Below are 15,620 nucleotides of genomic sequence, written 5' to 3' on the forward strand. Positions count from 1 at the left end.
ATAAAATATTTTTATCTCAAACTGAACTTCATACCTTGGGAGATGCAGTGGGTCCGACTCGGAATAATAAAACACTTCAGAGAAAGGCTGGCGCTTTTCAGATTGGTTCAGAAACCGGGGCACTCCACTCGGCAGACCTCCATGCCTTTTAAAGGTGCCAACTGAATACACAAAACCTAGAGCTAAGCGCTGCAATGTCAGCATCATTAAATCGAGAAAAAAAAAATCTTTGTATTTATTAAGTACTTTCGCATTGCGTCCACAGAGATGCCGGCCAGTTCACTGATCAGTGTTTCCTTCATTCTGGGAAATACAGAGAGGAGGGTGGCCATCACCCCCGTGTATTGAAAATCTGGATTCTTCACCTTCATTTAGGCTTCAGCATTGAAACTTTTGTCCAGCTGGTTTAGTAGATTGACATGCAGTTGGGGGAAATTATACAGAGAGATCTCTTGTAGGCCTTACCCTGTTTCCCCCGCCCACCCCTCCCACCCCCCGCCATGGGAATATTTTGCAAAACCATGTATCACGTCACATCTGAGATACTGATGTTGCCGCAGTGCAATCCACTGATACTGCTCAGATTTCCCCAGATTGCCTTGTGCTCATTTGTATGTGTGTGCTTCATTCTATACAAATTTATTATGGGTATATGTTTGGGGGTCCACCACCACAGATGAGATATTGAGTCTGTCCATCCTAAGATTCCTGTTTATAATCACATCCACCTCCATTCACCAGCACCCACTCCCATCCCTAGTTTCTGTCCACACGGCTCTGTCCTCTGCTCCTAAAACCCTGTCATTTCAAACATGTTTTAGAAGTGGAATCACACAAATTTATTTTTTCAACTTTTTATTTTACATTGGAATATAGCCAATTAACAATGTTGTGATAGTTTCAGGTGAACGGCAAATTGACTCACCCATATATATACATGTATCCATTCTCCCCCAAACTCCCCTCCCATCCAGACTGTCACATAACATTGAGCAGAGTTCCCTGTGGTATACAGTAGGTCCATGCTGATTATCCATTTAAATATAGCAGTGTGTACCTGTCCATCCCCAAACTCCCTGACTATCCTTTCCCCATCCTTTTCTCCCAGCAACCACAAGCTTGTTCTCTAAGTCTGTGAGTCTGTTTCGTAAATAAGTTCATTTGTCTCATTTATTTTTAAATTCCACATATAAGTAGTATCATACAATATTCCTCTTTCTCTGTATGACAATGCACTCAGTATGACAATCTCTAGGTTTATCCTGTTGCTGCAAATCAAATTATCCCATTCTTTTTAATGGCTGTGTAATATTCCACTGCGTGTATGTATCATGTTTAACCTTTTGGCATTGGCTAACTCCAGCACCGTCATTTCCTGGCGTTTTATCTGAATGACCGAGTCCATCAATCATCTGTTCCTTTTCACTGCTCAGTAATACCCCACTGGACCTGCTGTGTGCCGTGGTCTGTTTAACCACTCACCTGTTGAAGGACATCTGGTCCATGTGAGGCTCTCACAAGTACAGCTTCTGTGAACATTGCTGGGAAGGCTTTAGTGTGAGCATGAGTCTCACTGCTCTGGAACAAATGCCAGGAAGAAGCCTTTGGCAATCTTTGATTCATACACGTTATTTGTTCGATTGCTCAGTGCTGTCTGACTCTTTGTGACTCCATGGATTGCAGCACTCCAGGCTTCCCTGTCCTTCACCAACTCCCAGAGTTTGTTCAAACTCATGTCCATTGAGTTGGTGATGTCATCCAACCATCTCATCCTCTGTCGCCCCCTTCTCCTCCTGCCCTCAATGTTTCCCAGCATCAAGATCTTTTCCAATGGCTGTTCACATCAGATGGCCAAAGTATTGCAGCTTCAACTTCAGCCTCAGTCCTTCCAATGAATATTCAGGGTTGATTTCCTTTAGGATTGACTGGTTTGATCTCCTTGCCGTCCAAGGGACTCACAAGAGTCTTCTCCAGCACTGCAGTTCAAAAGCATCAATTCTTTGTAGCTCAGCCTTCTTAATGGTCCAGTTCTCACATCCACACAGATTATAGAAAACATTAACATGCTGTCCCTATTTGAAGTGAATGCCAGTCACACACACCAATCAAAGGAAAGATGTAAAATCTTACCCACATCTGAATGTTAATTTCTACCTAAACAGAGGACTAAATATAGAGACTATCCAGCACTTATGCAGCATCCACCATATGCCAGTCTATATACCAAGCCTGTTGTGTGTACTAACTCACTTGTCCTCACAGCATCCTTTGGACGTATGTGCCACCGTCACCCCCACTTATAGATGAAGAGTCAGACAGAAAACGCTCCAGTCCCTTACCATGTCGCTACAATCCGAGGCACTGAAAGTTAGGCAGGCTGGCTTGAGAATCGCTCATCTGAAGCACCAGCAGTGATCTGAACCTCACTCCCAGGTCTGTGGGCCATCCCTTCTGGGTTGGATGAGGTGGCAAAACTCACCAGGTTGGGTCAGCATCTATCAAACTGGCTCTGCAAAGAAAGGACACGTGGATTTGTGGGTATAGGACAATGGCTAGCTGACTTGACCGCCTGTCAACTCACTGCTGTGAGCTAAGCTCGCTTTATTTGACCGTCTCAGACAGATGGAGGTTTCTTCTGGCTTTTAGATCTCTAAGAAGTCGATTTCACAATCCTCCCTTGGTTACACACTGCGATATTTCGCAGCTCTCACTGGCGGTATGCTCTGCCTCTCCGTGTGGCCCAGGTCTGTCTCACCGAAAGCTGAGCCTCAGCATTTGTACCCCTTCACTGAAGATGTGGAATTGATGGCCCCACGTCTCCTCGACAACACAACTTAAAGGTGCTTGTTGCTAACAGAATCTCGCGTGGCCGCTCTACATGAATCATGCGGCTTTCCATCCTCCGAAGGCATTTCATATTTCCACCAGGCTTATAAAGTATTTAATATTTTCATATGCTCCAGTGTAAAGCCATCTGTTGCAGTGACAGGACAAAATGTGGAAGGCAAGAACAAGCGTATGTTTAGGGAAAGATTCCATGGAACGTTAACAAGATAGCTATGTGCTACTCTGGGGTGTCTTGTTGAAAATGGCCAGGGGGTTTGGGGAGGCCTGGCCCCTGGCGTTGGTATTTATAAATAGGCAGTTATAGATGACACTTGCCCTTTTACCCCGTCCTGTAAATTTAGACTGGATCTGCAGTGTCCGTGGCACAGGGGCCTCTCTGAGAGGAAGTGGTGGTATCGTCTGATGTTTGGATCTTTATTTCATCTTGGTTTTCCACATGTGTTTTAACTTTTTTAAAAATTGGAGGATAGTTGTGTTATAATGTGTTAGTTTCTGCTATACAAATATGTGAATCAGCTATATGTATACACTCATCTCTTCCCTCTTGTGTTTTGACTTTTTGTTATTCTTTGGGCCATTGCATTGGGAACCTGCTGCGTGCTAGACTCGCGTGTTGCTAAAATCATGTTTCAGAAGAGTTACGGCTGTTTCTTGGGGCCTAACGTCTTCTTCTTCTTTTGTTAAAAAAATTATTTTTAACTGGAGGATAATTGCTTTACAATACTGTGTTGATTTCTGCTGCACATCGACTTGAATCAGCCGTAGGTTTACATATGTCCTCTCCCTCTGGAAGCTGCCTCCCACCCCATCCCACCCCGCTAGGTTGTCACAGAGCACCAGATTTGAGCTCCCTGCATCATACAGCACATTCCCACTGGCTATCTATTTTACATATGGTAATGTGTATCAGTTCAGTTCAGTTGTTTAGTCATGTCCGACTTTGTAACCCCATGGACTGCAGCATACCAGGCCTCCCTGTCCATCACCAACTCCCAGAGTTTACTCAAAGTCCTGTTCATTGAGTTGGTGATGCCATCCAACCATCTCATCCTCTGTCATCCCCTTCTCCTCCTGCCTTCAATCTTTCCCAGCATTAGGGTCTTTTCCAATGAGTCAGTTCTTTGCATCAAGTGGCTGAAGTATTGGAGTTTCAGCTTGAGCATCAGCCCTTCCAATGGAGTCAGGACTGATCTCCTTTAGGATGGACTGGTTGGATCTCCTTGCAGTCCAAGGGACTCAAGAGTCTTCTCCAACACCACAGTTCAAAAGCATCCGTTCTTCTGCACTCAGCTTTCTTGATAGTCCAATTCTCACATCCATATGTGACCACTGGTATGTTTCAATGCTATTCTCTCAATTGGTCCCACACTTTCCTTCCTACCCACCCCTGTGTGTCTGTAAGTCTTTTCTCTATGTCTGCATCTCCACTGCTGCCCTGCAGATAGATTTGTCAGTGTTATTTTTCTAGATTCCACATATATGTGTTAATATACAATTTTTTTTTTCTGACTTACCTTACTCTCTGTAATAGGCTCTGGTTTCATCCACCTCATTAGAACTGACTCAAATGCATTCCTTTTTAAGACCGAGTAATATTCCATTGAATATATGTACCACAACTTCTTTATCTATTAATCTGTTGATGGACATCTAGGTTGCTTCCAGGTCCTGAGTATTGTAAACAGTGCTGCAGTGGACATTGGGGTACATGTGTCTTTTTCAGTTATGGTTTTCTCAGGATAGAAGCCCACATATACTAAAATTGAAATGATACAGAGAGGATTAACATGGCCCCTGCACAGGGGTCTGACTTCTTATAGCCATGGTGTGGTGTTGCTAATGTCTTAGAAACAATCAGATGCGAATCCATCTTGGCTGCCCACTTGAACGTGAGGATGTCAGCACAGTCCTCTAAAACTGTTGCGATACCCCAAGCCGCTTGCTGAACTGAGCTCAGAAAACTCAAAGCCAATGTCTCTGAGATGGGGCCCGTTGCTCTTGGGGGGAACACCATGGCCAATATGCAGTGGGGATCAGACCTGACAAGCGCATTAGGGGCCTTGTGCCTCAACTGGCTAATTTCAGCCTCCTAAGCCTCTTCCCTGGTGGGGCCCCTCACTGTCTTCATTTCATAGACAAGGGAGCCATTTTCGAGAGGGTGATTCTCCCAAGATCACCCAGCTCATGATGGGCAAACCCTGGATCTGACCACGGCAGGCTTGGTCCATAAACAGGATGCTTCACCACCGTGTCTTATAACTGACGTTAGTAAAATAGGAGAAGCTTGTTCACTGCCTTGCAGACCAGTTCTTCCGATGGTGATATCAGCTGGAACATGTCAATCAAAATAGGGCAGACTGTCGCAGCGTGGCCTCTGCAAGCCTCAGTTCTCAGTTGCTTCTTCCTTTTTTTTTTGGCCACACCAGGCAGCCTGTGGGATCTTAGTTCCCCAACCAGCGATGGCACCCACATTCCCTGCATTGAAAGCATGAAGTCTTAACCACTGGACGGCCAGGGAAGTCCCTCTCAGATACTTAAAAAATATATATATATTTTTTTGGCTGTTTTGGATCTTCCTGGCTGTGTGTGCTTTTCTCTAGTTGTGGCAAGCGGGGGCTGCTCTCTACTTGGGGTACATGGGCTTCTCATTGCGGTGGCTTCTCTTGTTGCAGCGCACAGGCTTGATAATGGTGGCCCACACGCTGATTTGCTCTGAGGCATGTGGAATCCTCTCAGATCAGGGATCGAACTTGTCTCTCCTTCATTGACAGGCAGATTTTTTTTTTTTTTTTTAACCACTGAGCCATCAGGGAAGCCCCTCAGCGACTTTTTAAATGTTTTGTAATTTATTTTATTTATTTATTTTTGGCTGTGTTGGGTCTTCCTTGCCGTGCAGGCTCTTCTCTTGTTGTGACGAGCAGGGCCTACTCTTGAGTTGCGGCACGTGGGCTTCTCATGGTGGCCTCTCTGGCTGCAGATCACAGGCTCTCGGGCAGGAGGGCTTCAGTACTTGCAGCACATGGGCTCAGTGCTTGGGGCTCCCGGGCCCTAGAGCACAGGCTCAGTAGCTGTGGGGCGTGGGCTTAGCTTCTCCGTGGCAGGTGGGGTCTTCCTAGATCAGGCATCGAACCTGTGTCTCCTGTATTGCCTCCAAGCCACCAGGGAAGCCCCCTCTCAGCTACTTTGTAACCCCATGAGTAAAGTTCAGTGAACCCCAGGGGGAAGCTTGCAGAAGGAACTTGATGTGAAGACAGAGGAACAGCTCTTGAGAGTGCTACAGCAGAAGATCATAGTGGTTAACCCCCGCAGACCCCTCCTTTATATCAAGTTTGAACTATTTTCTACCAACTCGTGTGAAAAAGAGTCTTAGATCATTCACCTGCTTTCAGTCCTATTAATAAATGGATTAACAGCATATGTAAGGACCTAGGTCCCAATGGTAGCCGTGTCAAAAGAAGACAGTTTCTGGTTAGTTACTCTCAGGCTGATAAAATTCATGATATAGCAGGATTCAGGGCGATTTTTAAAAATTGGAGTATAATTGCTTTCCGTGTTGTGTTAGTTTCTGCTGTACAAGGAAGTGAACCGGCTTTATGTATGCATATATCCCCTCCCTCTAGAACCTTCCAGTCCCCTTCCAATCCCACCCCTATAGGTCATCACAGAGCCCTGAGCCGAGCTCCCTGTGCTATATAGCAGCTTCCCATGGTGCGTGTGTATATGTGTGTGTGTGTGTGTGTGTGTGTGTGTGTGTGTGTGTGAGTTGCTCAGTCATGTCTGACTCTTTGGGACCCCATGGACTGTAGCTCACCAGGCTCCTCTGTCCATGGAATTCTCCAGGGAAGAACACTGGAGTGGGTAGCCATTCCCTTCTCCAGGGGATCTTCCCCACCCAGGGATCAGACCCAGGTCTCCTGCATTGCAGGCAGATTCTTTACCATCTGAGACACCGAGGAAGCCCACTAACTATCTGTTTTATACCTGGTGGCATATATATGTCAATCCCGTTCTCCCCGTTTGTCAAACCCCCCACTTCCTCCCCTGTGTCTGTACATCTCTGTTCTGTACGCCTGCATTTCTCTTCCTGCCCTGCAAATAGATTCATCTGTAAGCAGGGATATATATTTTCCAAAAGAGCAAGATTTCTCATCAGATCAAGTGAAGAAAAACAATCAGGGTAGCTGAGAGAAAAGACCAGTTAGCTTCTAAACACCATTCATTTATTTCAGTCAACACTCTCAGTGGGACATGAGGGTTTCTTCTATAAGAATCCCTTTTAGACCCATGGGTTTTGCCTGTGGGTTTTCATCTCGACAATCAGATGATAATGATGGGCTATAAACTTCATGGAGACAGAAAACAGGTGAACAATGTGTAATTACTCGCTAAGACAATGCCTGGGCCATATTAGGACCTTGATAAATGTTTTCAGAGAATGTATGATCCTATTGGATTGTTCCAGAATATTTATTATCTGTTGCATCCTGGTAAACCCAAGTCATAATTTTATCTAATAACTGGATGATGCTTTCAGAACCCTATTAGAGGAAAGAGTGTTATTCCTACTCACTAGTTTCTTCTCTCCTAAAGCCGAGAAATGTGGGTAATTATTTTCTAAGTTATGGCCAGGACACTATGCCTAGGAAGAGCAGTGATGTTGTATCTAGCCTCCTCTCTAAAATATTGTCACAACCTCATACAGGGTGTACGGTGGCAGCAATGTTCCAGTCCTTTTCCCCAGCACTCTCCATTGGCAAAACAGGGGTTACGGTTAATGCAACAGTGAAAATAAATTATTACCATTCTCCGATTGCGTGACAGGTCAGTAATTAACTTATGTCACCAGTTGGCCTCCCACAACTGTGTTTATTCAGCTCCATGGAGCACTTTTCAGGGAAAAAGGAAAGATCAGCAAGGCAGTCTTTGTTTACTGTGGATGCTAAATGCGGGCGGAATACATCTTTTCCTATTGACGAGGAAATAAGTTGGTTGTTAGAACATGATTTTCCATTCTCCCAAATGATATGGTGATTCAGGGAATTTGAAAGCTACCCTGGAATTAGAAAAGCATAAAGAAATTGCCCTTTATGTGCTAATTGAGCTATTGTGCCTGTTTTCTTCGGTTCCTTTTCCCTGTATAGTCATAGCAAAGAGCTGTGTGTAAAAAAAAAAAAAAAAAAAAAAAGGTATGAAAAATTTTAATTAAAAGAAAAAAAAATTTTTTTTCCCATTGTAGGTTAAGTGCCTATCATGCAGCTAAGGGACAATGGTATTAGATTTGTAATAAGTACAAGTAAAGCTTTTCATTTTGATTGGATTGGGTGTATTTTTCATCAGCATCTCCTGCGTGAGCCATGATTCCAAAGACAGAGACTTGTAATCTTCTGCAGTGGGAACGATGCAGCTTAAAAATCAATAGGGCAGGAGGTGTTTCAAGTTCTCATTATTGTAATGTGTCAACATCACTTCAGTGACCCCAGAGTCCTATGTTGGCTGGTTTTTCCCCTGATTTATTGTGCAATCTCATAGGGCAAACTATAATTTCACTTGGAATCAGAAAGTCCCCATTTATGGTTTGTGTCCCAGTCTCCAGTCATTAGGGCATTCTCGGGGAATCGATCCCTCCTGTTGTTGCTAAGAGCTGAATGAAGTTGTCACCCGCTTCGATTACAAAGGCGCGGGGGGGAAAAAGAGGCGGTGAGGGCAAGGACCTCGGAGGCTTGGCGAAGGGCTTCCTGGATGTGCGTCTGCCGCCATCCAGAGGACTTGCATCTTTTCTCAGGACGCCTCTTACAGAAATGCCCCACCACCGACTCAGAGCAGTGCTCCATCGCTTCTCGCGTTTCCTATGGATGATGGCATCCTCCTTTTAAAGCAAGGCGCCAGAGCCTTCCCTGAAGGTCTGTTCTGGCACATTTCCTAGAACTTGTTGAGTCAGGTCAAGTCTTCTTAAATCGTCTGATTGAAGAACAGAACTTCTCTGATTGCCACTCCGAGCCCATAAAGCCAAAGTCTTGCATCCTTTTCCTGGTTGGCAAAATAGCTAGGAACTTAGTGAAACTTCCTGTAAAAAGATGACCCTCTGGTTTCAGAGTGTGTACACACGCACACACACACACAAAGCTCCTTTCCCTGGAGGGTAATTGATGAATGCATATATGATAGTTTTAAGTCATCCTACAGCGTAGCAAGTCTGCATGCTAAGTCTCTTCAGTCGTGGCCATCTCTGTGTGAATTTATGGACTGTAGCCCACCAGGCTCCTGTGTCCATGGGATTCTCCAGGCAAGAATACTGGAGTGGGTTGCTGTGCCCTCCTCCAGGGGATCCTCCCCACCCAGGGATTGAACCCATGTCTCTTAGGTTTCCTGCTTTGGCAGGTGAGTTCTTACCACTAGAGTCATCTTGGAAGGCCCAAAGACTTTAAAAATGGGTCCACATTAAAAAAAAAAAATTAAGAAATTCTTAAGAGCTCCATTTATCAAAGCCCCTGAATCTCATTCTAGGACATGCATTCACTTCATAGACATTTACTGGGTTCTATTCTGAGTGTCAGGTATCCCTTTTCATATTCTTTTTAAAAGTATCTTTATTTATTTATGTGGTTGTGCTGGGTCTTAGTCGTGGCACACAGATTCTTCAATCTTCCTTGTGGCATTTGGGATCTTGGTTGCAGCGTGAAGGGTCTTTAGCTGTGGTATGTAAAAACTCTCAGTTACAGCAAGTGGGATCTAATTCCCTGACCAGGGTTGGAAACTGAGCCTCCTGCATTGGGAGTGCAGGATCTTAGCCACTGGACCACCAGGGAAAGAGCCATATCCTTTCCTAAGCTGTTAAATCAAGTGGTTCTTCCTCTGAGGCTCTTTATTGATACATTGAGTTCTTCTTGAGTCTTCCAGCCCTCTTAGGACTTGCCTTCTCCTCTGAATGCAATCCACTGGTGGCTCAGTTGTAAAGAACCTCTGTGCCAATGTAGGAGACCCAGGTTGGATCCCTGGGTCAGAAAAATCCCCTAGAGAAATGAATGGCTACCCACTCCAATATTCTTGCCTAGAGAATCCCGTGGACAGAGGAGCCTGGAGGGTTACAGTCCATGGGGTCTCAAAGAGTTGGAGACAACTGAGCACTAGATTTACTCACTTATCGATTCACTAAATGATTGATAGAGATCCTGTAGGTGTTGCAGAGATAATGGTGAACAAGACAGAGAAATTTCCCTTCTAGCTGAGGGAAGGTGGGTCCTTGACTTCGAGGGCTCAGAGGGATGGAGCCCTGGTTCCCTTGATTCCTGAAAATGGGTGGAGTTATTCCCTCCTTAATAGGACATTACCCATTAGGGCTTAAGCATGACCTTGCTTGTTCTTCAGGCACTGACCTCAGGTGGTGGGAGGACATGGGAAGATCAAGTGCTTCCAATGGGTGTTTCTAACCCACGGGATGTTGTGCATATGTACCTATAGGGACCCAGATCAACTGTGACCCCAAAGAAAGTTGACGTCAGAATCCCTGTCCTGCCCACCATTCCTCCTTCACGGCCTCTAACCCCAGCCCTGTGAAGTTCTGTGTGTGTGCTCAGCCACTTCAGTCGTGTCTGACTCTTTGTGACCCCATGGACTGTAGCCTGCCAGGCTCCTCTGTCCATGGGATTCTCCAGCAAGAACACTGGGATGGCTTGCCATGCCCTTCTCCAGGAGAATCTTCCCGACCCAGGGATCAAACCCGGTCTCCCGCATTGCAGGTAGATTCTTTATCATCTGAGCCACCAGGGAAGTTCTAGCAGAAGCCTAAGAGGCTCCTAAAACAGAGGTATCATTAGAAGCTCAGATCTTAACTCCACCACTGAGAACCTTGAGCAAGTTTCTTTTTAATTGGAGTGTGATTGCTTTACATCGCTGTGTTAGTTTCTGCTGATCAACAGAGTGAATCAGTCATACGTATACACATATCCCCTTCCTCTAAGGCCCCCATCCCACCACCCCCCATCCCACCCATCTAGGTCATCACAGAGAACCCAGCTGACCTCCTTGTGCTATTCAGCAACTTCCCACTAACCATCTGTTTCACATGGTGCATATATGTCTGTGCTACTCCCCTCAATCCGTCTCACCCTCTCCTTCCCCCCATTGTGTCCACAGTCCATTCTCTTATGCCCGTGTCTCTGTTCCTGCCCTATCTAAATGATTTCATCAGCACCGTCTTTCTAGAGCCCATATATATGCCTTAATGTACGATATTTGTTTTTCACTTCCTGACTCACTTCACTCTGTATGACAGACTCTAGCTTCAACCACCTCAGTTCCAAGTACAGTAAGAAGGCAAACAGTAACTCACAAGCAGTTTCCAGCCTCTGCTTGCATTATATTTGTTAACTGTGAGTCAAGCCAACCTCAGAGTCAAGGAATAGAGAGACAGATAATAAGGGAAGAAACCAAGAGCTCTCCTTGGAAAGGTGTGTGCAAACAGGGCTGAGGTAGGTCTGTGGCCGTATTTGGAATCCACTTCCTCTCTCTTGGAAGCAAATCATTCACTGAAGGGAATGATATTCTATGAGGAGGTCTTTCTGTAAGCTGGGTCTTCCAGCTAAAATTGTCGTTGTTGTTTAGTCTTTCAGTCGTGTTAGACTCTTTGCAACCCCAGGGACTGTAGCCCACCAGGCTCCTCTGTCCATGGAATTCTCCAGGCAAGAACACTGGAGTGGGTTGTCCTTGCCTTCTCCAGGTGATCTTCCTGAGTCAGGGATCAAACCCAGGTCTCCTAAGTTGGCAGGTGAATTCTTTACCACTGAGCCACCTGGGATGTCCTCCTAAAATTATCCTTTATCATTAAGTGCAATGATAAGGGACTTCCCTGATAATAAGGGCTTCCCTGATAACTCAGCTGGTAAAGAATCTGCTTGCAATGCAGGAGACCCTGGTTCGACTCCTGAGTGGGGAAAATCCCCTGGAGAAGGGAAAGGCTACCCACTCCAGTATTCTGGTCTGGAGAATTCCATGGACTATGGGGTCACAAAGAGTTGGACATGACTGCGGGACTTTCACTTTCACTTCACTTCATTAAGTCCAAGCCTGTAGTCTCTCCTTTCATAAGTGCGGCCTTCTATTTACTTTATACCTGATCATCCTCCTTATCTTTCAAAGTTTAATCAATGATGCTAAAAGAGTTTTTCTTTTTCTTTCAAGTGTAATGTCAGCCCAGAGGGAGGGTAGTCACGTGCCTCTAGTGACACTGAGCATCCTCAAGATAAGAGCCCACATATCTCAGGGGAGCTGTGCACACCTGCCTGATGGAGCCTACACCAACGGTGTTCTGACAAGTGTGTCTAATTCTGAGCTTCCTCATAGCCCTCCTGTTGGGAATCTATTTGCTTTGGATCAAGAATGCTGGTGCCTCCAGCTTCAACATCACACTCTTCTTTCCTTACACATCAGCTGGTTTATTTTAGAGATCACTTGAGAACCTCATACATTAGTTTTCCTGATCCTGTGGGCACCAGTTGATGCTTCCACTGGCTGGTGGAGGCACAGATTATGAGAGCTGTGGTAGAATAAGGGAAGTTCTGTGGTTTCTTCTTTAAACTAAATGGTGCTCAATTAGAAGTGCAGAGGGCTCAAGACGACAGGCAGGCAGAAATAAGCCTGAGACCCGCCTTACCTACTTTGTGGATACATTGAGCTTTGAAACCTCCCATTAGTAGATAGACAGGTGACTGTGAGAGATCCTAGGGCTGGGTTCTCCTACTGCCATATTAGAGTTCAGAAAACTCCATTTGTGTGCATTTGATTGCAGACTTGCAAACTTTATTGTCCAAAAGCAGAAGTGTGTCAAGTCAGTATTTCTATTTGAAAAGCAAAGTCCACTCAAATTGTTTTTCTCTTCACTGGACTTGGGGACTCTGCCCTGATTTTGAGGCTTCTTGCTCAGTGGATGGGTTTGAAGCATTCTTTTAAGCTGTTGACTGTCAATCACTTTTATATAGTTGTCACTTGCAGTATGTCACCGTCAATAGCAGACTCGTAAAGCTTGCAGATACTCATTCTCACTCTGACATGCATAACTCAATTGAGCTCGGTTTATAAAAAGAATCTAAAAATACACAAATTGATGATTAGGGAAAAATGGCTTTCTGAAAGGATCCTTTATTTAATGCACAGGAAAATAATTCCTGGAGATGAATAGTCCTGCTAACTCACTTTTTCATTTATTTCAAATCTATCAAGACTCTACTAAGTATTGGTGTCGGTGTTAAAAATGTTGAGTGAAAACCAGCAAGGAATCTGTAACCTTGAAATGTACAGTGTGGTGGGGTTAAGAAAGGAAGTTAGATGGGGGAACATCAAATAACCTCAATACAAAAACTGTAATTATCATCTGAGATAAACATTCTAAAGAAAGGGTACCAGAAGAATCGATGCTTTTGAACTGTGGTGCTAGAGAGGACTCTTGAGATTTCCTTGGACTGCAAAGAGATCAAACCAGTCAATCCTAAAGAAAATCCACCCTGAATACTCTTTGGAAGCACTGATGCTGAAGCTGAAGCTCCAATACTTTGACCACCTGATGCAAAGAGCTAACTCATTGGGAAAGACCCTGATGTTGGGAAAGACTGAAGGCGGAAGTATAAGGAGGTGGCAGAGAAAGACATAGGTGGACAGCATCACTGACTCAATGGACATGCATTTGAGAAAACTCCGTGAGATAGTGGAGGATAGGGAAGCCTGGCGTGCTGCCGTCCATAAGGTTGCAAAGAGTTGGACAGGACTTAGCGACTGAACAATAATGGGAGGTGATACACAGCTGATCTCTACTGAAGGGTTGCTCTGGGAAGGGAAGCCAGGCACTGGGCTCATTGTTTCATAGGCGTCATACCTGAATCTTTTCATTCTTTCGTCTGTTCTGTTCAACTGTCCACATGTCATTTAGCCCCGAACTCCAAGGTACACGGCTGTCCCTCCCCTGCTCTTTCCACTGCCACACCTTAGTCCCAACCCCCGATGTTGCCACCTTTGTGACTGTGACAGCCTCCCTCCTGGACTCTTCAGGATCTGTGTTTGCCCTCCTCCAAGCCATTATCCACGTAGTAGCCAGCATCATTTAAAACATAAATACATTACACACCTGTGTTCATAATAGCACTATCCACAGCAGCCAAGGGTCCATCAGTGGATGAATGGACAAACAAAATGTGGTCTCCACGTGCGGCAGGGTACTACTCAGCCTCAAGAAGGAAGGAAATCCTTCCATAGGCTACAACAGAAATGAACCTTGAGGATGTTATATTAAGTGAAATAAGCCAGTCACAAAAAGACAAATACTGCAGTAATCCACTTAGACAAATTATTAAGAGTTATCAGGTTTATAAAGATAGGAAGGAGAATGGTGGTTAGCAGAGACTGGGATCTCTTTGGGATACCAAAGAGAGAAAGGGATATTTTTATTTACTTGGTGTGAGACTTCAGTTTTGCAAGATGAACAAGTTCTGGAGGTCTGTTGACAACCATGTAGATACACTTAAGAGAACTGAACCATATGCTCAAAAGTGGTTAAGAAGGTTTGAGATATATATCAGAAATCAACCCTGAATATTCATAGGAAGAACTGATGTTGAAACTGAAGCTTCAGTACTTTGGCCTCCTGATCCAACGAGATGACTCATTGGAAAAGACTTTGATGCTGGGAAAGATTGAGGGCAAGAGAAGGGGACGACAGAGGATGAGTTGGTCACTTAGCCTCACTGACTCAATGGCATGAATTTGCACAAACTCTGGGAGATAGTGAAGGACAGGGAAGCCTGGCAAGCTGCAGTCCATGGGGTTGCAGAGTCGGATGTGACTTAGTGACTGAACAACAATAGCATGTGTATGTGTGTGTATTAAAAACATGTATTTAAACCACAATAAGAAAAAAATCTTCCAAAAATTCCATAGATCAATTCAATTATTCCCCTTCTTCAATGTTGTCCTGTTATGCTTAGAAAAATAACAGAAACAATCCAGACCAAACCAAAGCAAAAACGACTGTGGCCCATAGGCTTTCAGAACATCTTTTCCCTGCCTGCCTACCTCAAAGACCTTTCTCTGCAGTCTGTTTCTCCTTCACTCTGCTCTAGCCCTTGTCTCTTTCTTACTCATTTTAAAACGTGTCAAGGTCACTAGCACACTTTGCATTCATTCATTCTTCAAACCACCCACTCTTTCACTAGATTCACAGAATGAATGTTTGCTACATTTTAAGGTGTAAATTCAATTTAAAGAAACATTTGTCAATAAGAAGGAGGAGGAGGAAGGAGGAGAAGAGGAGGAGAATAATAAAGATGCTGATCACGGTTGTTATCATTAATATTATTAATTTTAGATGCCTCACTTCTCAGTTTCTCATTACTAAGGAGTGTAGAGTTTCCCTTTAACAAGATTTTACTTGAATGGCATTCCGAATGGCACCATCCGTTTGGATGAGATTTTTAACGTCTACCACTGACCTTGAGAAGCGACTGATTTTCTTCCAAAAATACGACAGATGTTGTTTGTGTTTGAAGGTTTCCAAGATATTTATATAGAGAGAGTATTCCAGTGAAATCACATGGTCTGGTAAAAGGTTTCATTGGGGCTGGCCAGGGGACTTAAGATTTAGTAAAAGCTGAATTCGAGGAAATGGGAAGTAAACTGTGGCTCTGATGGTGAGAGAAATGGCGTGAATGATGGCTCGCCAGCTTCAGACAATTGGCTGCGTGAGTTGGGGGCATCCTTGTTCCTGTGCTGGAAGCAGATGTGTGACAATT

At 44.6% G+C, this 15,620-nt stretch overlaps 1 protein-coding gene and 1 pseudogene across 13 annotated transcripts in view; both read left to right on the top strand.

Moving 5' to 3' along the window:
- The window catches only part of RBFOX1 (RNA binding fox-1 homolog 1), a 1,671,014-nt gene that overhangs the window by 446,599 nt on the left and 1,208,795 nt on the right, over positions 1-15,620 (top strand). The gene's annotated exons all lie outside the window — the stretch shown is intronic.
- Positions 4,576-4,692, top strand: LOC122702345 (annotated as a pseudogene).

This window comes from Cervus elaphus, chromosome 10 (assembly GCF_910594005.1).
Source record: "Cervus elaphus chromosome 10, mCerEla1.1, whole genome shotgun sequence".
NCBI classification, from domain to species: Eukaryota; Metazoa; Chordata; class Mammalia; order Artiodactyla; family Cervidae; genus Cervus; species Cervus elaphus.